Source organism: Perognathus longimembris, chromosome 3 (genome assembly GCF_023159225.1).
Source record: "Perognathus longimembris pacificus isolate PPM17 chromosome 3, ASM2315922v1, whole genome shotgun sequence".
NCBI classification, from domain to species: Eukaryota; Metazoa; Chordata; class Mammalia; order Rodentia; family Heteromyidae; genus Perognathus; species Perognathus longimembris.
This window is the reverse complement of record NC_063163.1, coordinates 16770441-16797971: the sequence shown is the minus strand read 5'-3', so window position 1 is coordinate 16797971 and position 27531 is coordinate 16770441.

The window sequence follows — 27531 nt, the reverse complement described above, 5'->3', positions numbered from 1 at the left end:
GAGAGAAATTCAAACAGGACTTTGTCTTCTCCTTTTCTGAAAATGTCACTAACACTAACTTGGAGCTCCTTTGCTTGACCTTATCATTAAAGACTGATGACCTCCAGACGGTCATCACATTGCTTACTGACATCACAACAAATGAATTTGAGGGCACAGCAAGTTAGTGTAATTAAATTAAGTTATGTTTTCAAATCTCAGCTTTTAAATTAAACTGAAATATTAATAGTATTTTTCATACCACATAAAGGAATTTGTCCTCTTTCCCAAATGTGGTTGTAAATTTATGTTTAAACTCATGAGAAAATATGCAAATCACAACTAGCCTAACCTAATGTTAACAGTGTAGTATTTGAAAACAGCACTGTTTTTACTTATTTCCTTAAATAGCCAATATAACATTTTAGCATAGAGTCTCCAATAAATCTATCCTCTCCCACACACACAAAAAAAAGTTTAAATGAAGCCTGATTTACAAGATAGACTGTCACGTAACTTTTTTCCCCATGTGTATGTAAATTTTTTGCATGATGATCAATTTCATGAGTTCACTACTGACCAGGCACAGCTAAACATTCTAGTCTAATGATAAAGTTTCATGTCAAAACTAAGATGGAAATTTATTTCCGTTATACACAAAGAGCAATTAAAAATAAATATAAAAAGTTCTTTGTTGACTGGGATTCTAAACAAAGCTTGATGTGGATACTGCTTATATAAATTTAATCTATATTTAGGATACTTTTCTTCCGTGTCACTTAAGTGCCAAATTCCACTTCTGATGCTATGGTTCTGTTTTGTACATGGTTGTATGCCAAGTTAACAAGAAAGTGAGAAAGAGAGATTCAAATTTTATATGTTTATTAAGAATTTTCCATGCATCTCATTTCAAAGGATATTGACATGAAATCACTTTAATTTTCTCTTTAAAAACTCTAGTTGACAAAATATTTAGAAGATGTCCTATTTTTTTGTGCAAAGATAAACCTGAGTTTTTTTTTTTTTTGTTTTGTTTTTCTTCTTTGGCCAGTCCTGGGCCTTGGACTCAGCGCCTGAGCACTGTCCCTGGCTTCTTCCCGCTCAAGGCCAGCACTCTGCCACATGAGCCACAGCGCCCCTTCTGGCCGTTTTCCATATATGTGGTGCTGGGGAATCGAACCAAGAGCTTCATGTGTAGGATTGGGCAAGTGCTCTTGCCACTAGGCCATATTCCCAGCCCCTAAACCTGAGTTCTTGAAAACGAATCATTATTCCAAAGTTATGTGAGGAAAGCATTAGCTAAACAATTGCTAGATTGAAACTTTTCCTTTAAGTGATAGATTATGCCAAATTTTAATCACTAATGTGTAAACATTCTTTATATATAATTTATATATAAATATATGATAGCTATATAATTTAATGTTAATTTATGATATACAGAAGAGAAGGTATAAGATGAAAGCCTCCGTTCTTCTCTTAGTCAACTGCCATGCACTTTCATCTGTTTAGGAATATAATTTTTTTTTTTTTTTTTTTTTTTTTTTTTTTTTTTTTTTGGCCAGTCCTGGGCCTTGGACTCAGGGCCTGAGCACTGTCCCTGGCTTCTTCCCGCTCAAGGCTAGCACTCTGCCACTTGAGCCACAGCGCCGCTTCTGGCCGTTTTCTGTATATGTGGTGCTGGGGAACCGAACCTAGGGCCTCATGTATCCGAGGCAGGCACTCTTGCCACTAGGCTATATCCCCAGCCCTAGGAATATAATTTTAATGGCACCATTTTAATCACTGACATATCAAGCATTTTACCCCATTAAGTTTTTTATTCATCAAAGACAGAACTTTGATGTTGTTCAATACTTATTTGACAACACATAAATTGTTTCTCTTTCCTTCTAAATAATTGCTGCTTTAGGTAGTTTATTAGTACCTTGATGGAAAACATGAATATAGATTCCAAATAATCTAGGCTTAAATTATTTTAATTCTATAATTATTTCATATGTTTATATCACATATTAAAGTTATTTTTAAATGTGTATTCATATATGTCTGTCCTCATATACTTGAAAAAAATATATATATATATAAATATCACTTATGTAGTTTGAAGGGGCCTGGGCTCAAATATCAATGGCAACCTAAGGCAGGCACATTTGCCATTATAATTAGGATATACTTTCCCTATGAACTTGCAAAACAGCTGCTTAGGTTGTGATTTTTGCACAATTTTTTTTTCCTGGAGAAATGTCCCTTTACAAAATAGCTATGGTTTAGATGGTCACATATAACTCAATACTTTTGTCACGATCCAAGAGCCTGCAGAGTCTCTTTTATTTCAAGTTTAGGAGCTTAGAAAAAAGCATAGAGGACAGGAGCCATTTCAATATTATGCTTAGCTTCCAAATACTTTCTATCATCTGAGTGAAATACAGTGTAAATCAAGTCAAAGAGAGGATAGCAAATAAACAAGAACACCTAAAGGCTCAGTAAAGTACATCCAAAACAGACTGAGACAGAAAACCCAATTCGCTGCTCATGTGGCTCTTTGAGTATAAGTGAAAAACATTTTAACTTAGGTCAGCAATTGCATGAGTAGTTTCTGCTTTGCTCTGGCCACAAGCTATCTAAAAAAAAATAAAAAAAAAATGAAATGAAACCCAGTACACATCCTGAAAAGAGAAAAACTTCAAAAGAGAGAATTTGAAAGAAAAAATATATGGACATTCATTTCTCAGGTGCTTTTAAAGATAGTAGACAGCAGTTGGAAATAATCCTCCTATGCTACACCGAAAAGTTAAATCAGGTAAAAGAGAAGGACTTCAGTCTGAGATTAAAGTGGATCCATTTCTGTCTTGGATTCTTAATGTCTTTTTCAATATAAGTCATTTCAACTAGTTCACATTTGGTTACACTTGAAATTCACTTTCCTCATTTAAAAAGCAAAAAGCATCCACAGACTTGTCTTTTGGATTGTGCTTATTTATCATTTTTATTGTTTTTTGTCATATACGTGTGTGTTTGATACATAAAATTGTTATGATTATTCAAAACTACAACTCATTTATCCATTTCTCTTAGGTGAATTATATGCAATACTGTGTAGTCAGTATTAGTGTACACTAATTGAATCATCTGCATGCAATGTATGGTTTCTATTTTCAAGGAAAACTGAAATATATGGTAATTAAGGATGGAGTATAATAATTATGTGTGCTTAATTTGACAACTCTTATTTCCAAGTCCAAATTAAGAATAATGATGTAATAAACATTATCTTTTTAGATTTAAATATATTTAATTACCAAATAATCTGTCATATACTATTGTAACTTAATTGAAATGTTATACCTAATACATAATACACATCTAAATTATACACACATGCACAAATATACATATGCATACATACGTATGTACACAAATATATGAAACTTTTGTATAGTTTCTGCATCTCATTTTCATACTCTGCTTGATCACTTGCCAAATTCTAGAACACACTGCTATTTTGCTAGTTAATTTGAAATAGATTCTCGGGACTTTTCAAACTATGCTGGCTTTAAACTTCACTTCTCCATATCTCAGCCTCCTGAGTCACTAAGGATTTCAGGTACATGCGAACAGCACTCAAAACTTCACATTCTTTAAAAAATTTAAAAAGATATCCGGGGGAAAAAAATCACCTTCATTATTTATTAGTACCAGAAATGTCCCATATTTTCAGAAGGAATTTCAGCAACATATAATAGGATTAATATGTTGCACCATTTCATAGTTTTCAGTAATCTTTAGGTAAGAAGAAATTTGTTACATTTTCCTTGAATTTTTCTTTTATGTTGCTTTTGTTTACCTCGGCCACTCTTCCATGTCCTCAGGCTTGGTGACTCATTAATTCAAAAAGTACTCCTCCACCGGCTCTGGGTAGTTCAAATGACACAAAATAAGTGAAAAATGTTCATGTTGTGTTTGATGTTTTTGAAATTTTCTAAGTCAAATAGATTTGCCCAAGGACACATTTCTTCACTTTCCAAGTTGTTCTGCCACATCTGCCAAAAGATTCTTTGGACATATTTCTTTTTATAGTGCTTTTTTTTTTCTTAATGCTGGGCCAAACTCAATGGAAATTTAAGACCAAATAATGCTTCTAGCAAAAAATTCTTTATCTTCATTTTGTTTTATATTAAACAATTGATCAATATTTTGGTTAGTATGAAACAGGATTTGTATATCTTTCTTCTCATTTATGAAGGAAAGCTAGGTGAAGTTTCTTTGGAAGAAATAATCTTGGAAAATAGGGTCTCCTCTCTGTGAGCCAGAAATTATGACAAAGTGCCTGGAAGGTCAAGAGGTAAACATACAATGTTTAGGTTACAGCCTGTGTCAAGGAGCAAGGACAAAAATTCTTCTGGATTCACAAATCAACTGCAGATGTCGATAAAATGCAATAGATCTTAAACTGTCCACACAAGTTTGTGTTTCTCACATCCTTCCAAGTAGTATGGAATCTTCAGCTCTACAGGCCATTATATTGATTATCAGTGTCTTGGGACATACTCATGAGAAGAGGGAACTTACTAGTGTGTACTTAGAATAAATACATTTTACAACACTATAGCTTTTTGATTATTGTGCATCTTGTTTTTGCTTTTAAATTCCCACTTAAATAAATGAAATCTAAATTTGATAGCCTTCTTGATCATTTTTGCCAAAGATCATAACATTTGTATGTTACGGTAATCTGGGAACACAAAAAATATCTGGATCAAATATATTTTAAGATTTAAAGATACACACACTTGCCTAATATATTTTTTCAATGCACATATCATTATCCAAATAACTGTTCATTACTAGATTTTGGCTTTCTAAGGTATTATACTATTTGAGACGTCCCTTGAATCTACTGTAATTCACTTAATACATAGAACATGTTTATTTATGAGTTTGTAAGCTAATTTCCTCCTTTAAGGGAAAACATAGATCCTCTAGACACATGCCAAAATGCTCAGCAAATCTGGCCATAAAGTAATGCAAATCTAAGCAATATTGAGGTTCCACTTCACTACTATTAGAATGGCTACTATCAAGAAAGCAAACAATAGCAGATATGTCTAAGGATAGGGTCAAAAAAGAGCCCTAGAACAACATTCATGGATATATAAACTTGTTCAAGCACTGTGAAAAGCAGTGTGTGGTTTCAATGATCCAGACATTCCACTCCTTGAAATTTACCCAAAAGATAATAACCATTTTATTGGATCCTATGTAAAGTAATTATTAATGTAAAGTTGGAAAGCATGCTTATTTAAAGTTTGCCACCAAAATTGATGGATAAAAATATATTTTCTTGAATATTGGTCACACTATAATTTCACATCCACTTTGACAGACCTATGAATTTTCAACTCATATATATGCTTCCCTTGTACAGTTTATACTGATACAAGTCAGTGAGTTTAAAGAATACATTATTTTAAATATAGTATTATTTCTTCCTTGGCAATACATAATCTGATGTGCATTACTATACAATGTACTATTTTATCTTCCTGGTCCCTGGATATTAAAAACATCAGAAATTTAAATATTGAAATTTTCCCCTAATATGGATGTTAATACTGACTGATTCCTCTTCCGCACTATTTCACACTTCAGAGGAATTTTGTAGTAAACAAAGGAAGCAAGCAGTGCTTGTAAATGACAATTCAATTCCTTCATTTGCTTGAATTTTATTCAAGATTGTACTCCCTGATGAAGAATGAAAGCATAGACTAGTTATTCTGACAATGAGAACTTGAGAGGCAATATTGATAATTGATAAAGGATAACAAAAAAATCTGTACTTATTATCCACCTTAAAAATTATTTAGAGTAACCTACTTTTAAACGGCAATTGGATTCATGACCTTAATATAGAATAAGAACAAAATACACCATCTTTTACCCATAGAAAATGCTACCTTGAAATACAGAATGTCTCTAAGTATTGGATTCTCTGGATGCCTGCTTTTGTCTGCAGTGGCATTGGTCCTGCTAGAAGTGTTCCTTAATGTAGTCTAATTGACAGTCTGAGTCACATCCTATTCCTTATGCTAAAACACTGGTCTGAGAGCCCCAAGTGAGAAGAATTGATGGTTTCAATTACGTTGAGATCATGGGATCATTGACCTGGCACTTCTCAAATCATCAGAATCACATTTCCAAAGGTTCATTTTTACTATTTCATATGAGAGCTCATCACTTACAAGTGAAAGAAGAATGCTTGGTCTTACTAAGTGAGAGAGAGAGAGAGAGAGAGAGAGAGAGAGAGAGAGAGAAGAGAGAGGAGGAGAGGAGAGAGGAAGGGAGAGGGAGAGGGCAAGGGAGAGGGAGAGAGAAAGAGGAAGAGAAAGAAGAAGAAGGAGAAGGAGAAGGAGAATGAGAAGAAGAAGAAGAAGAAGAAGAAGAAGAAGAAGAAGAAGAAGAAGAAGAAGAAGAAGAAGAAGAAGAAGAAGAAGAAGAAGAAGAAGAAGAAATACCTGCAGCAGAGAAATAAACAAACTGAACACACTCTGGACTCAGTAAACAGTTGTTGTATCAGTTATTCCTGTTTGAAGAAGCCACAGACAAGTGTTACTTGAAGAACATAGTTTAACAGAAGCCATTCGTTTTCCCAGCACCCATTCTGCTTGTTTTATGTAACTGTAAATAAGGTACACTTTTCTTTACAAGTAAATCCTTAATTTCATGCAAGAAAAAGGAAGAAAACATTGAAATTTCTTTATTATAAGATATATTTTAATTATGTCCCAAAATAAGAAATTACCTACAGTATTATTAAAATTATTTAGAAATAATCATTGAATCTCTCTCATATTCTTATTTTTAGGCTTTTATGTTTATGGTCAATTTCCTATTTATTTATAATCAGTTTAATGTTTTATTTTTTGTGGGTAGAAGGGAGAGCACAAATATGTCAGGGGAAAGGATAGATATTTGATTTCTTTATAAAATGATTCTTTATGAAATAAAGCTAGGGTTCTTTTTGCTGATATGTACAACACAGTCTAAATTTAGAGTGCCATCTAGTGATAAATAGGAATGCTTTCAGTTCTTGAATCCAGGGTACATGAATGTATCGATCATGTTAAATCAAGGATGAATTTCTTTACCTTAGAAAAATAAGATGATATTCTATATAAATTTAGTGGATAATTAATGTGACAATGTAATAAATCCAACTTGAAAAGACATTTTACAATTAGAAAATAACATAAAAATATGTTGCAATAAACAAGTTTCTCTGTAACTTGGGAGGATATTTATTATATTTAAAGCTAATTGACATTATATTGAGGGTCTCTGGTGATGAATTTCTACCCAACAGGTGCTGACTCGGTGATTAAATAATAATAAATGCTTTAGGATTTACATTCCAAAATGCCAACATAAATGAGTTGAATAAAGTGTATTAAAAACAAATTATCCTTATGTAGAATTTGTTAAACTAAAAATTCACTTATTTAGAACTGAATAATTTCAGTTGTAAAATACACATTTTTATGCCTTTGAAATTTAACATAACAATTCATGGAAAAATAATAAAGAACAATAAGGATGGCTGTCAAAAGAAAAATAAAGAAAGGTCACACACACAAAAAAACTCAAAGAGAGATCAGGAAAAGCAGTTTTAGTATATTCTGTTTCAAAATTATATTTTTCTACCTAAATTCTCTTTGGGTATGATGATTATGTAGTGTTCATTGTGACCATTTATATGTTTGTTTTTTTTACAACTCTATCAATATTTTGAAAGTTTTAAATATTCAGAGGTTTAGATTATGTTTCAGAAGATCTACATTACTGTCTTTAAAACAACATTTACCTTTTTTAAAGTAATTTTTGGGAAATTACCAAAACATTCGAGGAAATATAAAAATGAATGCGACTATTTTCAACCATATGCCTATTTAGGAATTACTTTATTATACTGATACTAAGTAAGGCTATTTGCTCGAGTTGACCTTATGCTGCTTTAATAGATATTGCTCAGGGTTAAAAAAAAAATGAACTCTCTTGATACAGAAAAATGAGTAAAGTAACAGAATTTTTTACACCTATGCATCATACAATCATCTTAGAGATTGTATATTCTTTTGAATGGCCAAATCTTCTCAAAACAGAAATGTTCCCCTTAAAATCATTTAAGTTATTATAGCTGAAGTTTCGGAGACTAAATATGGATTATATGCACCCAGTAACTGTATCCTAAATCAATATTCAGTCATGGTTAATGATTTTAGAACTCTCCAGTTGTACTGTACAATGCAGAATGCATTTTTCATACCCATTCGAACTTTTTAATTATTGCTTTAACGAATAATGTGGAATTCACATTGTGCTTAAAATCAAAGAAAAAGTGTCTTTAAAAAATTTTACTGGCTCGTTTGTGTTACCATGCTTCTGCAACAATGATGTAGTTGACATTTGCAGAACAATTTCCTGAAGGTAACTGATATTAGATGTATTAGATGCCAGAAAAAAATGGCTTCAATTCCTATAAAACTGAAAGAAGAGTTCTAATTTAGTATTGGACTCACTATGATATTTCTCTAGAGATTTTACAAAAGTCAGCTGTCATCATTTGAAATGATTTGGCTCAGGACATTAGTCCACGAGAGAGCCAAGGGGAACATAACAAAATGAGTATGGCAATATCTGTGTACAGTGATATCAGGGAAGAAAGAAAAAAAGCTGCTGCACAACATTACTTTGTTCAAATTATCTTGAGACAGGCTGAGGTGGGGGATGAAGGTCATGTATGTTGGTTTTTTTTTTCTTTTACCACATATCAAGAGTAAGTTTGTACTTTTCAGTAAAACTTGGCCTTGGACAAATTGTTTATTCTGCCATTGGTTTGTATTTGTTGCCTTTCAGTCCTCATTGCTAATTCTACCTTCCTTTCCAGAATCACTGTTTCTCAATTTTTACAACCTTGGTAGAGCTGTAAATCTAACTACAAACCCTCATTAGGTTAGAATCCTAAAGGAGACTTTTTTTTTTCGAGAGAACTTCAATCTGATAACTTTTTCTACCCTGTCTGTCCTTTACTCTCAGTATACATTTAATGTATATGAAATTGTTTTTAACTTACACATAAAATTTGTAAAGATTTACATCTGGACTATTCTTGTCAATGTAAGTATGCATTATGGAATAAGTAAGGATCTTAAACTTTTGAAGAATAATGAAGCAACGAAGAATCTTCCTTCTGAACAAGACACTCAAAGCAACTGCTCTTTTCTAACATTTTCTCCACCTACTAGCAGCAATAATTTACCTTTAGTAATGAAACCGCGGTATCTGCTTCGTTTTAACAAAACAAAACAAAACGCCATGTAATGGACATATCAGAATTCAATGTTCATTTTGCAAATCATTACATAAGTCCATGAAAAGAGGAAAAAACATTATTTTTTAGTAAAGGAAAATTTATTGAGTCCCAAATATACCCCCACTACCAATTTAGTGAGTAAATAGGCCATTGAAAGCACTTGTCAACAAAGACCTGTGTAATTTATTCTAGGAAGAGGAGACAACTAGAAGCAGCTGCTTCTGCTGAACAGAACAAGGTATAGAGAGATCCATGAGGAATTAGACATGGAAGTCATTCATTGCACTACATTTAATCAGAAGATGACATGGGAGAACCATGAAACCTCACTTTGAATAGCCCAAGGAGTGTTAGTAGCAGCTGATACAGATTAAGAGAGGGGAATGAGTATTAGCATCTAAGTCATTTACAGACAGATACAGAGTCTTAAGAGTTGTCTGATGAGTTCTCTGATATCCCAAACTCCAGGAACATGATAGGATTGTCCTCCTGGGCCCCTTTACAGTTGAATGGGACCCGTGATTAAAAGACTAATTAGTGTGAGCAAAAAAGATATGTGCCATTTCTGGGCCACAGCAATTAATTGACATTTAATTAAATGCAGAGCATTCCTTGTCTCTCACATAATAATCAGGAGAAGTAAAATGAGGGCTGTTGTGTCAATATGGACCTAAGGGATTATGTGCAACAGTCAGTAGTCCACTGAAACACGTGCAACCTGGATGAGTGGCCTTGTTGTTCTGACCACAGCAAACTAGGGACTGTATTTCAAGATAAATTATCACAGCAAAACAAAGCAGGTCTAGACTAAGACAAGAGAACTGTTTGTTTGTTTTTTACCATTTATATATCTGGTAACTCAATATCCTTTAGTCTTCTCTCTCATTCCATTCTCTCTATATCTCTCTTTCTCTCTGTGTTATTCTGTGACACACACACCATCCATAATCAGTGGCCTTCCACATATATTATCTTTCTTATCTTCAATCTCATTCAATAAGAATAGAACTTTCAAGAACTTGGTCATCTCCCAGTAGCTACCTTTCTTCATGATAACTGGCCTCTTTGTGGCAAGACAAAGAAACTAACAATATAGTCTTTTCTGCTTTTCAGTTCTTATTGCTAGTGAAAATTTCATTTAATTCTAACAGATTAAAAAAAGATTAAACTCCTTTTAATAAGGGAATAACTGTAATATTTTTATGCTGATTAATGACCATTATTTAGCACAGCACAATAGTAATATTAAATTAATAAAATGTGTTCTGGTTTTTGCCATTCAGATTAATACTACCTAAATTTAGCTAGACTTTCAATTTCTGATCAAATACTTATTGAATCTATATCTTTATTTAAAACTTATTTTTTTCTCTCTTCAGTTTTCTCAAAAAAAAAAAAAAGAAAATCCCATTTCTTTGAACAAACACAATTATGTTGTTCGAGTTATATATTCTTAATATCATACAAAATGGGACAGAGATTCATACCTTGATTTGAATATACTAAATATTACCCTGGAAAAGTGACAATTTTTTGGTATACAAGAAGATACAATTCATAACATCAGCATAGACTATACAAAATGCAAGCAATTTTTAATACTTAAAATAAACAAAGTTACTATTAAGAAGTTTGGTGCAAAATAAATATCTTGTAATTCAGAGGAATACATTATGACCTCATTTATATTGACAATAAAGCAGAATAAAGGAATGAAAAAGTAACTGAAAACTAAAATCCACTAGCTCTCTAAACAAATCATGTAAGATACACAAACATCCCTCATAAATGAAAAATGACTTACAATTTTTTGTAGATTAAAAACTAGAATCCTATTGAATTCCTAGGACAGTAGATCCAAGAGTAACTTAAAGCATTCCATCATCCTAGATTTTCCTTCTACTGCCAAAGTCACAGTGTAAAGCCATTCCTATTTCACACAATTTGCCCTCCACATGCAGGTTACTTTTGCCTAAAACACTTACACCCTCCCATCTATAAACCCAGTTCATTTAAAGGACAATACTTTCTTCTTCTTTCATGTCCAGAAACTCTCTATTTGACTCTTGATCCTAAACAAATTACAAATTTCAATAACTGTTCATTCTAGTACTGAGCATCTGCCATAAAAATATGCATTCATTTATTTCATTAAATGCCAAAAACAAGGCTATAAGAAAAATTAACTTGATGAGAGTGACATTTATTTCTTCAAATGTTCACACATATATGCTTATATACACATATGTATATAAACAAATATGTATATGTATATACACATATAGTGTGTGTGTGTGTGTGTGTGTGTGTGTGTGTGTGTGTGTTTCTCTGGGTCTGGCTTCTTTCACTTCACATAATCTTCTCCAAATCTCCATTTTTTTTAATTAAATAGTAGTACATGAAAGCAAGGACCAAACATTTTCCAACAGGATTGATTACACTATGAACTAAACTGACATCTGTCTGCAAATCTCTGTTTCCAGTGATGCATGGTATTAAATTAATAAATTTACCTTCCACCCAGAAAATGTTTATTTTCATCATTATAGTATTAGTTCACCTTCCATTCATCAGTGTATTTGACACATCTAGTTAGTTGCTTTCTTACTGTGTTAGACTTTTTAAGACTATTTTATCTATCTGGTCAAATCACTGAAGTGTCTGTCATGACTTTGCCAGTGAAATAATCTCTATAAACTACAAGAGGTATACACAGTTGGAGAAAATAAACACATTGCTTCTTCATTTATGTACTTTCTTTGTACAGTACTCCATTATTTGGTGGAAAAGAAATAGATGGCTGTGACTTATAAGCATACTTAAATGAATATAGAGTGAAACAACTGGAAACATAGCTCAGGGTCCACCAGACCTGCCTGGGAATTTTAAGATCCCCATTTGCCTTGCAGGGTGAGGCTGGGAGAGGACAGACTTCTTCCTTCTCATCTGCTGACATGAAGACTGAGACAATGAATCAATGCATGCAAAATCAATTTGAGACAAATGCAGTAAGCATTAGTTATGACTCATGTGAAATGCTTTAGCAAAATAGAATTATAACAGCAGTTATAAATTAGGGATGATTTTTACCATGTCTTTTATAAAGAGCTAAGTGTAAGAAATGGAATGGTTCTTTTGAGGGTTTTGTTTTTATGTGTCTGTAAGATATTTTCTGTTCAAATTGACTTAGTAAATTGTGCAACGATGGAAGCTATAAATGTGTCATTCATGGTTACTTCAAATTGAAAATGCTTTACTTCTTTTGGTATCTATCTTTATAAAAGTTCCCTCTCTTCCTCTTTCTTTGATTCCCATGAAATAGCTTCTCAGTTAGAACCTAACATTTCAGGGTCAGGCTTGTATATTGAGCAACAATGAAAGAATTAGGAAGATTGACAATTGAGTAATTGACACTTGAAGTATGTTTTTCCCAGTAGAAACATTTTTAAGGGTTTTACTAATGGTAATCACACTAATTTGAATATGAATTTGTGACTTTCAGTACAAGTTAAGAGGTGGTTAAAACAATATTACCCTTCAACACATTTAACTGTAGTCAAATTTGGAATGTAAGATCATCATCTCAGAACAACAATCCAAATGATTTGGCTCAGACTTGAATATAATTGCCAGCAACAGCATATCAGATGAAAGAGACAGTAGCAACTCTTCAAAGAGATTGTTCACTGTGTTTTCTCTAGGTACACTCATACTCAATATTAACTCTATCTTTACTTTAGAAATATTGAAAAATTAAGTATTTATTTCATCTTCAAATCAAGAGCAGAAAGTTTTTAAATATTGGAAATTGGATTTGAATATATTTATCAATGTACATATGCAGCAGTTGTTGCCTTTCAAAGGTCCTGTGGCCACCAGACACGTATATAATATTGCCAGTTGAAGGTAACACTACTGTTTTTGTACTCTCCTTTTTTTTCTACTAAAACCATTGTTTCAATTTCCTGATTTCTACTTTTTTCTCTATTTCTAATTTACTGTGGGGAGAGTTGCAGCAAAACAATAACATTATGTTGGAATAGCATCTTCAGGGTTATTGTTTCCATTAAAAGTAAATTTCAATAATTAAAATCACCATTTCAGTGGGTATATTATGTCAATGTCAGGATGAAGAACAATAAAAAGAGAAGCTCTCCAAAGGAATTGATTTCTTGCAGGGAACATAAACTGGAAGGAAATAACAGGCATTGATATTCTCTATACTGTCAGCATCTGAAAGTGGAGGTGTTTTAAGTGAAAACAGGACCTTCCATTGTCACATTTTCAATATGGCAAACAGCCAGGAGGTTTAAGACTTTGAGGTTAAGACACTTAACAACCTACTCTCCATTAGGTAATTTAGTCTTTTTGAAAGGAAGATTGGCAGAAAGGAAGGAAAGTGAAGTACTCTGCTTATCCAAAAGAAAAGAAAAAAAAAAAAAAGAAGAAGAATGGACCTAGACATTAACTTCACAATCTTCTATCATGTTAGCCTGCCAGGACACTTCACTTTACACATAGAAAGAATCATTTAGGGTACAAAGTGTAATTGAAATATTGTTGGTCATCACTCCTTGGTTTTAGAAACCTTGCCCCTTTTTATATAATGCTCCTGACAAATTTTCTACCTCAAAATAATGTTTCCTCTGAATTTTCAAAGACTGATTATGCAATTTTTGTCTTCATAAAATGTGAATTAAGAACTTGTGAAGATAGATTTTTAATGCATTTAGTAAGAGGGAGAAATAAACTGAAATCAACAAGGAGTTGCTAGTACTGAGTGAGGTAAATTATTACCAATTTGTCTCTTAATGGTCTTTGATTCTGTTCTTCTACCTTAACTTAACACATATAATTTTGTTATCTATATGGATGTACTACCACCTTCAATGTAATTCTCTGAAATTTCACTTCAGGTAGAATTGATTTAGAGTATAAAAATTGATTTAGTAAAGATTTCCTGATTCTACAAAGTAATGTTAATTTAATAAAAGTCTTCTGAAATGAAATAGGAGTCAGAATTATTTAAAGATTTTAGTATATACTGCCACTAAGACTCAGCATACTAAAGAAGTGAAAATAAATATTTCTGGTAAATATCCGTTAAAGTACAACATCATATTTTATTTTGTACGTGTACACCATGTCTAATTAACAAAGGTACTAAAACAGCAAAAAATAAAAAAAAAGAGTTGGAGTCATGTTGGAGTCATACTTAAACAAGTAGCTTGAAGCTTTCTTTTAAAAAAATCAAAAGAGAAAGCTGTTTTCAAAGATAGCATTCTGAATTCTCAATAATTTAATTGTGTAACATTTCAAAGAGGACTAAGTGAACGGTGGGCGGGGGGAAGGTTAATATAGGCTGGGTGGCAGTTAATATAAACAGGACAGCAAAGCAAACCACTGTTGATTAAGCTTTTGTACTAGATACTAAGTCCTTGAAAAGAAATTTACATGGCTTGTTTCTTGTTAAATCTTCACAGCAGGACTCGTGGAGAAGGTTTATTATCTTTGCCTTTTGTTAGGGAGGGAGCTGAACCTGAAAGATTAACTATATTTTATTATTTTCAGGTCACAGATTATTGTAGTTCAATGTGCTAGTCTCACTTTGAAGGTCTGTGTGCTGTGTGTATAGAGCTCATATCACCAAACCCTTGCTCCATTAAGTGGATAGTTCAGATTTGTGAATTAACATAAAGTCAAGCAATGGCTATGAATCATATTTTAACCTTAGTATTTCTCTTAATTTTGATTGGAGTATACTATTAATTATATTAATGTGATTATAAAGTTTATATAAATTTCAATTATGAATTGTAATATTAATACATTAATTATATGCAAATAAAATTAATGATGTAAAGTATGTGATTGAAATAATGATATGGGTAAGGGTAAATATTTTTAAAGGGTGAATATTTATTCATATATATGTATATATACATATATGCATATATGTTTACACACACACACATATATATATATACACACATACATATATATATATATATGGTCCTGGAGCTTGAACTCAGGGCCTGAGCAGTTTTCCTGAGCTTTTGGTTCTCAACGATAGCCTGTAACATTTGAGACACAGCTCCAGTTGAAAATTTTGCTAGTTTAGTGGGTATAAGAGTCTCACAGACTTTCCTGCCCAGGCTGGCTTCAAGCCTTGTTTATCACATCTATGTCTTCTGAGATTTGTAAGTATTCCAGACAAGAGACACTGGCACCCAGGTAAATTTTTAATGTTCACTTATTGTCATGTTGGAAAATCTTAAACTTCTTCAACAGTTTTATACAAATACGATGTCTGTCTTTGATGCTGTATTTAAATGTCATTGAATAGAATCATAGGAAAGATAAAGAATTACTGATCATAAAATGTAAGGAAAATGAGTATAGGACATTATCAGCAATTAACAAGTTGCTACATTTTACATTAGAAAAATAATTATTTAATGTACATGCCTATATATCACAATTAGAGTCTAGAAAGGGTCTTTTATTTTGACTTTTCTTGACAGATGAATATTTATTCCATGATAACATATATATGTATATATATATATGTGTGTGTGTATATGTGTGTACATGTGTGTTATTCACTAAAATTTTTAAAATATAAGTTCCTCAAAGCTACTTTAATTGTTAACATCTCTCACTTTTTAAAAATAGCAGTATAATATCTGTAAAGAGTTTCCCATCTTCACTGCTTTTTAGCTTACATTTCATTATTCAAAATTTTAATTTTAGTATTCAAAGAATCACCTTTTAATTAGGCAGTAGCATTTCATACCTGTAATCGTAACTATTCGAAAGGACATAAAAATAGAATGGTAGGTCCAAATCTATCCTAGACAGAAATGTTCAAGAGAATCCATTTCCAATTAACAAACAAAAAGTTGGTCTGGGAGAGAAAGATGGCGCCGAAAGAATAGGGAGGCACCCCGACTCGCACCAACTGAATAGCGAGCTGGGAACTCCAACACCCAACACCCCATCAAGAACCCAGCAAAACCAGCATCCAGAAGCAGTGGAGAAACACAGGAAAACAAAAAGGAGCAAAAAAGAAGAACCGAAAACCTACACGGAGCCGGAGATCCACCGGGGCACCCTCCCCCCACCAGCCGACCCTGGCCCAAACAGGGCCAGGCTGGGAAAGGGGAACCCGGCGATCGGCAGACAGGCTGCCAGGAGCGCAGAATTCAGATAGCGGGAGCCCCCAAGGACACAAGGCAGGGTGCGGACCAAGACACACACCTGCAGTGACGAGAAGTTCGGGTCCACACCGGGTTCGGACAAGGGAACCCAGCGCGGCAGAAAGAGGGAACGGGGGAAGCCACCATGACACTTCACCAACCCCTGAAGGGCCAACAGCTGCGCGGGACACACACACAAAGCAACTACAGTGAGTCCCCCATTATCCCCTCCCCCCAACGGGAGACCCAAGCCCGACAAAGAAGTTAGATCTCCCTCCCTCCCCCTCCCCACTCCCGAGGGAACAAAGAACCCCCAAATCAGGCGGGAAGCTCCCATCAGGCGCTGGGAAGCCAGTTTAGCAGGGGAAGGGCAGAGCAGCCCCAAGTCCCCAAAGGTTCCTGAACTGGCAGAACCGGCCCCGCCCCCTCCCAACAGGGGCCGGGGGACGGCCGGCAGGGCAAGCCCCACCCGAGGTGCCTGGACCTCGCAGACTCTTACAATCAAAATCACAGGCGCTGGTGGACAATACCAGCCCAGCAGGGTCACCTGAGCCTGATCACGTCCCCCCCCTCGCAGTGGAGGCGAGGTCTGAGGGTGCCAAGCCACACCCAGACAGTCGAGCCAACTGGGCCCCACACATACCGCCCCCCCCCCCAACGGACTCTCGGGAGGGCACAAGCACAACCCAACAACTCGCTCTGGGAGGCATATCCCGCTAAAGTCCATGTTGTAGTGGACAACAGCCCACAGGAGGGTGGGGCCCCCGGTGACAGTGCCCGCTCTGGTAGGCGTACCCTGCACTGGTGGGCGGGGCCACAGCGGCAGCACCTGCTGCCGGAGATACACCTACACAGGAGGGAGGAAAGAGCTACAAAACAAACCTGAGAAGCCACCCAGATTTCCAGATGCGCAAATCACAAAGAAACATAACTCAGTTCATCAAAGGACAAGCCAACTCGCCAGCTCCAAAAAGCAGCACGACAGAAGAGGAGATGGAGACTAAAAAAGCAAATGAGGCCACGTTAACAGGAATGATCGAAAGGGTCAGAAATGAAATCAGAAAACAATTCAAGGAGTTTAGAGTGGAAATCTGGAAGGAAACCCAGGAAGCCAAGAAAGAAATGGAAGCAAAAATGGATACAATGCAAGCCTCCTTTAAAGAAATGGAAGCAAAAATGGATACAATGCAAGCTGCCTTTAAAGAAAATCTCCACATCCTGAGAATTGAAATGCATGAAAAAATAGATTTAAAATACAACTCTTTAAAGGAAGAAATTTACACGATCAGAGCTGATATGACAACCATGAATAGCTCTCTGACATCCATAAACTCCGCAATTGAAACCATAACAAAAAGAGTAGACCATATAGAATCCAGAATCTCTCGCCTGGACGATGAAGCAGCTGACAACAACCAGAAAATGACCACACTCCAAGAAAAGGTGAAGCTTCAGGGAAGATTAATCCAGGAACTAATGGACAAAGACAAGAGATATAATCTGTGCATAATTGGAATAGAAGAAGGAGCCAAATATCAGAACAGAGGGCTTAATCATGTTCTCAATAAAGTTATTGCAGAAAACTTCCCCAATCTCACAGGGGACCCCATCCAGGTAACCGAAGCCTATAGGACACCTGGCAGGCCAGACCCCAGGAAAACCACCCCAAGGCACATAATATTCAAGACTACAGACCTCAAGATTAAAGAGCAAATTCTGAATTCAGCCAAAGAGAAGAAGGAAACTTTTTTCAATGGGAAGAGGATTAGAATAACATCCGACTTATCCACACAAACTTCCCAAGCTCGAAGTGAGTGGAAGAACACCATCCAAGTACTTCAGAATAACAATTTACAACCTCGGATCAAATATCCAGCGAAATTGGAGTTCACATTCGAAGGGAGAACCAGATCTTTCCACACCAAAGAGGAGCTAAAGGAGTATGTGAATAAAAAACCAGCCCTACAGCGAATATTAAGAGGGGAACCCCACCCAACAGAGATCGTAAAAGACACACAGACAGAATCAGAAAGAAACTTCAATAGCCAAAGTCCAGCAGAAAGACCAGCTCACTAAAGACAAGAAGAAAAAAAAAAAAAAAAAAAAAAAACACAAAAAACAGCCCAACAAGAAAATGGAAGGAGAAAAAACACCCTTATCCTTGATCTCTTTAAATATAAATGGCTTAAACTCCCCGATTAAGAGGAGCAGACTGCCAGAATGGATTCGCAAACAAAAAGTTGACATCTGCTGTCTACAAGAGACCCACCTTACAGCAAGGGACAAAAACAGGCTTCGAATGAAATGATGGAGCAAGATCTACCAAGCAAATGCACCCACCAAAATGGCAGGTGTAGCCATTCTGATCTCAGACAAGCTGGACTTCTCTTTAAAGTCCACTCAAAAAGACAAAGAAGGACACTACATATTAATACAAGGAAAAATCCAGAATTGAGACATCACGGTGATAAATGTATACTCACCGAACAAAAGAGGCCCGACATATGTCAAGCAAATTCTCACAGAATTACAGAGCAAGATAGACGCAAACACAATCATAGTGGGAGACTTTAATACTCCTCTCTCTCCAAGAGACAGATCCAACACCCAGAGGATTAGTAAGGGAGCTGAGGACGTAAATAACACCATTTCCCAAATGGATCTAACAGACCTATATAGAACCTTTCACCCTACAGAGACCCAATACACCTTCTTTTCAGCAGCCCATGGATCATATTCCAAAATAGACCACGTCATAGCCCCCACAAAGAACCTCAGCAAATACAAAAGTATTGATGTTATCCCATGTATTATATCTGATCACAGTGGATTAAAGGTAACCCTCAACAACAAAGGATACCACAGAGCCTATACACACTCTTGGAGGCTAAACCCCACGCTGCTATCCAACACTTGGGCCACAGACCAAATTAAAGATGAAATCAACGAATTCATAAGCCACAATGACAAAGAAAACACATCACAAAGAAACCTATGGGACACCGCTAAGGCAGAACTGAGGGGCAAGATCATTGCACTCAGCACCCACATTAAAAGAATGGAAGCAGCGCAGGTGAATACCCTCACGATGAAACTAAAACTACTGGAGAAACAAGAAATGACAGAATCTAAAATGACTAGGAGGGGAGAGATCACAAAGATTAAAGAAGAGATAAATCTGATTGAAAATACAAAGACCATTCAACAAATAAATAAGACTAAAAGCTGGTTCTTTGAGAAAATAAACAAAATTGACAGACCCCTTGCAAGACTCACAAAAAAAAAAAGAAGAGAAGAGACTTATATACATAAAATCAGGGACTCCACTGGAAAAATTACAACAAGTACACACGATATTCAAACAATCATAAGGAGCTATTTCCAAAACCTCTACTCAGCAAAAAACAATAATTTTACAGAAATGGATCAATTCTTAGAGAAGTACAAACTGCCCAAACTGAACTAAGAAGAAATAAATCAACTAAATAAACCAATAACTTACGGTGAGATACAGGAGGTAATCAAGACCCTCCCTACTAAGAAAAGCCCAGGCCCAGATGGATTCACCAACGAATTCTACAAAACCTTTAGTGAGGAGCTAATACCAATACTCCTCAAACTCTTCTGCGAAATAGAAACAGAGGGAGAAATCCCAAACTCATTCTACGAAGCTAATATCATACTCATTCCCAAACCAGGCAAAGATCCAACAAAAAAAGAGAACTACAGACCAATATCACTAATGAACACAGACGCAAAGCTCCTCAATAAAATATTAGCTAACAGGATCCAGAAACTGATCAAGAAAATCATACATCATGACCAAGTAGGCTTCATCCCACAGTCACAAGGATGGTTCAACATCCGTAAATCAATCAACGTAATTCACCACATAAACAGATCTAAAATTAAGAATTACATTGTTATCTCAGTCGATGCCCAAAAAGCGTTTGACAAAATACAACATCTATACCTATTAAAAGCTTTGGAGAGAACAGGAATAGGTGGAACATTCCTCAAAACAATAAAAGCCATATACAACAGACCAACTGCTAATATCAGATTAAATGGAGAGAAACTTAAATCATTCCCCCTAAACTCAGGAACAAGACAAGGATGCCCACTCTCCCCACTTCTGTTCAACATAGTGCTGGAATCCCTAGCCATAGCAATAAGGCAAGAGGAGGACATCAAAGGGATCCACATCGGCAAGGAAGAAATCAAGTTATCCCTATTCGCAGACGACATGATCTTATATCTGAAGGACCCAAAAAACTCAGTACCCAAACTCCTACACCTAATAAACCAATTTGGCAAAGTAGCAGGATACAAAATCAATCCACAAAAGTCAGCAGCTTTTCTGTACACCAGCAATAGACAAACAGAAAAGGAAATTATGGAAACAATTCCATTTACAGTAGCCAAAAAAAGAATAAAGTACCTAGGGATCAACTTAACTAAGGACGTGACGGACCTATTGAATGAAAACTACAAAAATCTAATAAGGGAAATCAAAGAAGACACAAGGAGATGGAAAGACCTCCCATGCTCATGGGTAGGCAGAATCAATATAGTGAAAATGGCCATATTGCTCAAATTGTTATACAAATTCAATGCAATACCAATCAAAATCCCAGCCACATTCTTCACTGAAATAGAGAAAACAATCCATAAATTCATATAGAACAGCAAAAAACCTAGAATAGCCAAAGCAATTCTAGGCAAAAAAAAAAAAAAAAAAAAACAGTGCAGGAGGTATCACAATACCAGACTTCAAGCTCTACTACAAGGCCATCATAACAAAAACAGCATGGTATTGGTATAAAAACAGATCGGAAGACCAGTGGATTAGAATTGAAGACCCAGAAATAAAACCGCACTCTTACAGCCAACTGATATTCGACAAAGGAGCTAAAGACATACAATGGAATAAACACTGCTTCTTCAACTACTGGTGCTGGGAGAACTGGGCAGCCATATGCAGAAAACTCAACGTAGACCCAAGCCTATCACCATGCACCAAGATCAACTCAAAATGGATCAAGGACCTCAACATCAGACCTGAATCCTTGAAACTACTGAAGGACAGAGTAGGAAAGACACTAGAACTTATAGGCACAGGAAGGAACTTCCTGAATAGAGTCCCAGGGGCACAACAAATAGGGGAAAGACTCAACAAATGGGACTACTACAAATTAAAAAGTTTCTGCACAGCTAAGGTCATAGCCACCAAAATAGAAAGACAGCCAACGATATGGGAAATGATATTTACCAGCACAGCAACAGACAAAGGCCTGATATCTGTCATCTACAGAGAACTCAATAAACTAAGCCCCTCCAAGCCCAATAAACCTATTAGGAAATGGGCAAAAGAGCTAAAGAGAGACTTCACAAGAGAAGATATAAAAATGGCAAAGAAACACATGAGGAAATGCTCAACATCCCTGCTAGTAAAGGAAATGCAAATAAAAACAACCCTGAGATACCACCTCACCCCAGTTAGAATGGCCTATACTCTGAACTCAGGAAACAACAAATGCTGGAGGGGCTGTGGGGAAAGAGGAACCCTTCTCCATTGTTGGTGGGAGTGCAAATTAGTACAACCACTTTGGAGAACAGTATGGAGGTTTCTCAAAAAGCTCAATATAGACCTACCCTATGACCCAGCCATACCACTCCTAGGCATCTATCCTAAACAGCAAAATCCAAGATATCAAAAAGACATTTGTACTTCCATGTTTATCGTGGCACAATTCACAATAGCCAAAATATGGAAACAACCCAGATGCCCCTCCACAGACGAATGGATCCAAAAAATATGGTACTTATACACAGTGGAATACTACATAGCGATTAGGAATGGTGAAATATTGCTATTCGCAGGGAAATGGTCAGAACTCGAACAAATAATGTTGAGTGAGACAAGCCTAGAACACAGAAAACAAAGGGCCATGATCTCCCTGATATATGACTGTTAACAGAGGGAGACGGAGAGACAGTAGAGACCAAGTCTGTGAACACTGTATATGTGCTTGATACATTGTATATTGCATATGGGTCTACCTGACCTAGACAAGGGATGGAAAAACATGTTGTAAGATATCACAAGAAATGTACACACTGCCCTACTATGTAACTGCACCCTCTTTGCACAACACCTTGTAAAAAAATTTATGTTCAATTAATAATAAAAAATATATAATTAAAAAAAAAAGTTGGTCTGGAGATAATGGCTCAAGTGGTGCCATGAGTCTTACAATTAAATCTCATTTACTTTAATTCCACAAATTTTTACCTATGATCTGAAAAGTTGTCATAGCCATGCAGTAATGCCAACAATAGTAAGGGCCATGCTGACATTAAAGGATTAGAATGTTTTTGCTTTTGTTATATGTCTAGTATTGAGGTGGAAAAAGCAAGATGATGCTAAATGGTAAATGTTTTCTTATTGTGACTCTAAAATACTGTTTTAATTTAGTTTGATTCCTAGGTCTGAAGATGAAAACAAAATAATGGCGTGATAGATGGAATAGAACTGTAAATTGGGGAAAAAGGAAAATATCTAACAAAATATATAGGTATGTATATATTCTTTCATTGGAAAATTTGTGGAGCATAGCAAAATGTATGGCAAAGGAGAATTTTCACTGAACATAAATACCCTTTAACATCTCATCTACAACTAAATCACTTACCCATTCATATCTACAAGGAAGAATTTGAAATGTACTTCTTATTCAATATAGTCTTATGGGTAGAAGAAAATTTCTGTTACCAAACTCAAAAGAGAAGTGGGAAGGTTACATTTATGGTTCAGTTAATATAAAGTAACAGTGTTAAATACAAAGAAACTTAAAAGTAAAAATAAACTCAAACAAATTGTCATTATACTCAGTCATTATATTTCATTATTTTCAAGGGAATTGTTATTCCCTTGATAAATTGACAAGTTTTTGTTGTCACTGTTGTTGTTTTACATTGGGCATGTTTAATTCATATTGCTGCTTGTCTGTTCAGAATGTCCCTTGTTGGCAGGATGTGAAGGAATAGTGTTTCATACAGACTTCATGAGGTAACAATCTACACCATAAACCTTGGTAATGAGCTTATCTCGCATGGAGTATGCTTCCTGGTGTTTAGTCTTCCAAAGTATAGGAATCCTGACTAATTGTATTAATATCACCCGATGCTATACGTGGGTACATTCCCCACACATTTCTGCAGTCATGAACTCAATGAATAAATGTCCATAATTTGAACAAGTCTAATATGAGAAAAAATATCCTAGAGAATGGAAACTGCTTTTCCTTCTAAATAAAAGAAAAATGAATGCTGGATTTAGTCTTATTTATAAAATAATGCACATGTCCCAAGGTATGACGTGGTGATTAAATTACATTATTTATACAATGTGATGTTGATGATTTACCATAAATATTGATACTCAGGAATAGAGGAAAATATTTATGCTAAATAAAATGCCACTTGCAAAATGTTATATAGGATATAAGGCTAGAGCTGTAAAAGCCTATTTTACATAGCCTAATGAATCGAGTGTTCAATTCTATTCTGAGGTTAATTTAATTCTCACAACTGATTAACTAATTTAGCCTTCAGATTTATCTTCAGGCATAGGAGGTCATTTTTACTAATAAAGTGTTAATTATCTTATGTTCCAGATCAATCCTATGAGGTCAGCATTATTTGAATCCCAGGAAACTAAATCAGAGAAAGGTTAATGTGCTGTAGAATGGCCATTAAAGAGTGTCAAGGACAGGGTTTTAATTCCATGACTCCAGATCAAGAGTTACTGATCTTAAACCTTTTGTTTGTGCCTTGAATTATATGCATCATAATTTATGTACGTTTTGCTTCATGAGCCAAATTACTATAATGATGAGTAGACATTATATAGCAAGGAAGTAAAGGCAATATTTTGTAAGGGATTTTAGAAATTATTGCTGAAATAAAAACAAACAACCAAATAAGTGAAAAAATAATATGGAATAAAGGAACATAAATATGTTGGACAAGTAATTTGTAAAACTAATTAAAACAGCCAGTGAATTACCAATCATTTATCAATATGAATATATCACTAGAGCTCAAGACTGACAGTGCTGTAGTATCATTGGTTGTTATGTGACAAAAATAGTGAAGAACACAATAAAGGGAGATTATGGTTATGCCTTTGTTCTATATGGGACTAATGTTCCTGATACTGTGTTTATGTCCCCGCATGACAAATTATTACTTACTACCATATTGTTGCTGCTCACATCTTACATGTCCCTCAAGGGGAATCTAGAATCTTAGTTACTGAGATATTCGGAGGTTGTGGAATCTAAGAGATATAAACCAAGTCTTGCAGTATGTACCACATTTAGGCAGGCTCCTGTTGGCAGAATGGTTGGGAGTTTGACTCCATCCTAATTTGCATAGTAAGACATTATCTAAAAATGCAACAACAACAAAAAAGATAGAACTTAATTGGGAGAACTTAGGTCTTTTAGGGTCATCCACTAGATATGACCATTTTCTCTTTCATTGCTGGCAGATTGTCATGCAGTGAACACACCTACATTCATGTGTTCACAGTTGATATGGAGCCCCTCTGAGCCGAATGCATCACAAAGACAAACAGCCAGGAATTGCGATCTTTAGAAGTGCAAGCCGAAGTACAGTTTCCCTCCTGTAAGTTGATTATGTTTAATATTGCCAAGGAATACTGACTAATAAGTACATTAATGTAAATTTCAGGTGAAAGAATCAAAGATTAATAAATTATATATTGGCTTACTAAGATTTTTAAAGTATGTAATACATTCTTATAAAAAACATAAAAATTGTCCAACTATTCTAATATAATACACAAAAATTACAAAGTATGTGTATTATTTATATAAAAACTTAGTTATTAATAAAATCATCAGATTGCAAAAGTTTATGACCTTTTTTTTTTTTTTTTGGCCAGTTCTGGGGCTTGGACTCAGGGCCTGGGCACTGGTCCCTGGCTTCTTTTTGCTCAAGACTAGCCCTCTGCCACTTGAGCTACAGCGCCACTTCTGGCCGTTTTCTGTATATGTGGTGCTGGGGAATTGAACTCAGGGCCTCATGTATATGAGGCAAGCACTCTTGCCACTAGACCATATCCCCAGCCATGACTATTTTCTTCATAGTCAATAAGTACAGTTAATAAACAAAGTCAGTGAAAGTTAAATATTTACCTCTATAATTGTTTTTTATCTACAAATCATATACATTTTTGACAAACATAAAAGAATGAAATATATATACTATACATAATGTAATATAAAATATATATTATACCCTATATAAATTCATAAACAAATATGCATATATAGTGTATTCATATGGATCTATGTATGTATAAAGTATCTATAATGATACCTATACTTAGGTGGAAGTTTTTTTTCAAATTCTTGAAAATTTTGTTAGTTACTTCATAGGCATTACAATGATTGGAAAGAGAATAACTTTGGGGGCTATGTAAATGGCAGGAAAGGCTTTGCCTGATTTGAGCAAGATAATAAAATTTTATTTTCCCCCTTTTTCTTTCTTTTAAAATTATTACAATATACCATGTGAACTTATGCTATTTGCTTTTTTTTTGGCCAGTCCTAGGCCGTGAACTCAGGGCCTGACCACTGTCCCTGGCTTCTTTTTTGCTCAAGGCTAGCACTCTGCCACTTGAGCCACAGCGCCACTTCTGGCCATTTTCTGTATATGTGGTGCTGAGGAATCAAACCCAGGGCCGCATGTATAGGAGGCAAGCACTCTTGCCACTAGGCCATATTCCCAGCCCCACGCTATTTGCTTTTGTCTTTCTTCCCCAGGCCTATCCCCCTGATGTCACTGTTACTGATTTTCATACCGTGGATATTGTATATACATTTATTGGAACTAGGGAAGGGAAGAGGGACATCAAAATGGAGAGACAGAGAATAAAAGATGAACCAATGCAACAGTAACACTTACAAAACTAAATGATGTAAACTAATTGTAAAACTCATGGGGGTGGGAAATGGGGAGGGAAGAAGGTGAGAAAAATGAGGAAGGAAATAAAAAGTTAGATAAGAACTGTACTCACTGTCTGATGTAGGAAGCTGTAACCCCTCTGCATATCACTTTGACAATAAATAAATTAATAATAATATTACAGGTAAGTAGTTGTATAGAGGAGTTGCCACTTATGTATAAACATATATACATATATATATATATATATATATATATATATATATATATATCTCAGTGTCACCCATTTCAACATTCACATCCATTTCTCCCCTACTTACATCTCCTCTCAATTTTGTAGGATATACACTGGATCCTTTTCTGCATTTTCCCCTCTTCTCTTCTTCCTTTGTCTACCCTTCCCACCCATGCCACCCCAACATTTCAAGTACCGCTTCCTGAATTTTTATTTCCCTAACTTTTGATTTTTGCCTTTACAAGGAGTTACACAATTTGATATCTCCCTTGAATCTACTGCATTTCAATTAATACCTTTGTTTATACTTGCATGGTATTCAATGGATTTACCTTTGTATTTGTTAGCTGAATCTACCATCCAAATGTGAGGGGATTTGTGTCTCTGGGCCTAACTTACTTCTTACTTCACATAACATAATACTTGTTTCTAAGCCCAACAACCTAATTAATAAATGGGATAACGCTATGTATTATGTAATTATTCATGAGGAAACTGAGGCAATGAAGTAATTTATTCAAAGGCAAAATCCTATAACTGTAAATGACATCTGAACCTGGGCTATCCAATAAAGCCTGTATTTTCAAAAATTGTATTCTACAGCTTTATGCTATTATTGTATATCTTATTAAATTTATTCAGACAAATGAAACAAATACAGTATACAAAGTAACAGAAATAACAATGTGTTAATGTCAATGATAATGAACATAAGAACATATCTTTACCTTTTTTATTATTTTTTTATT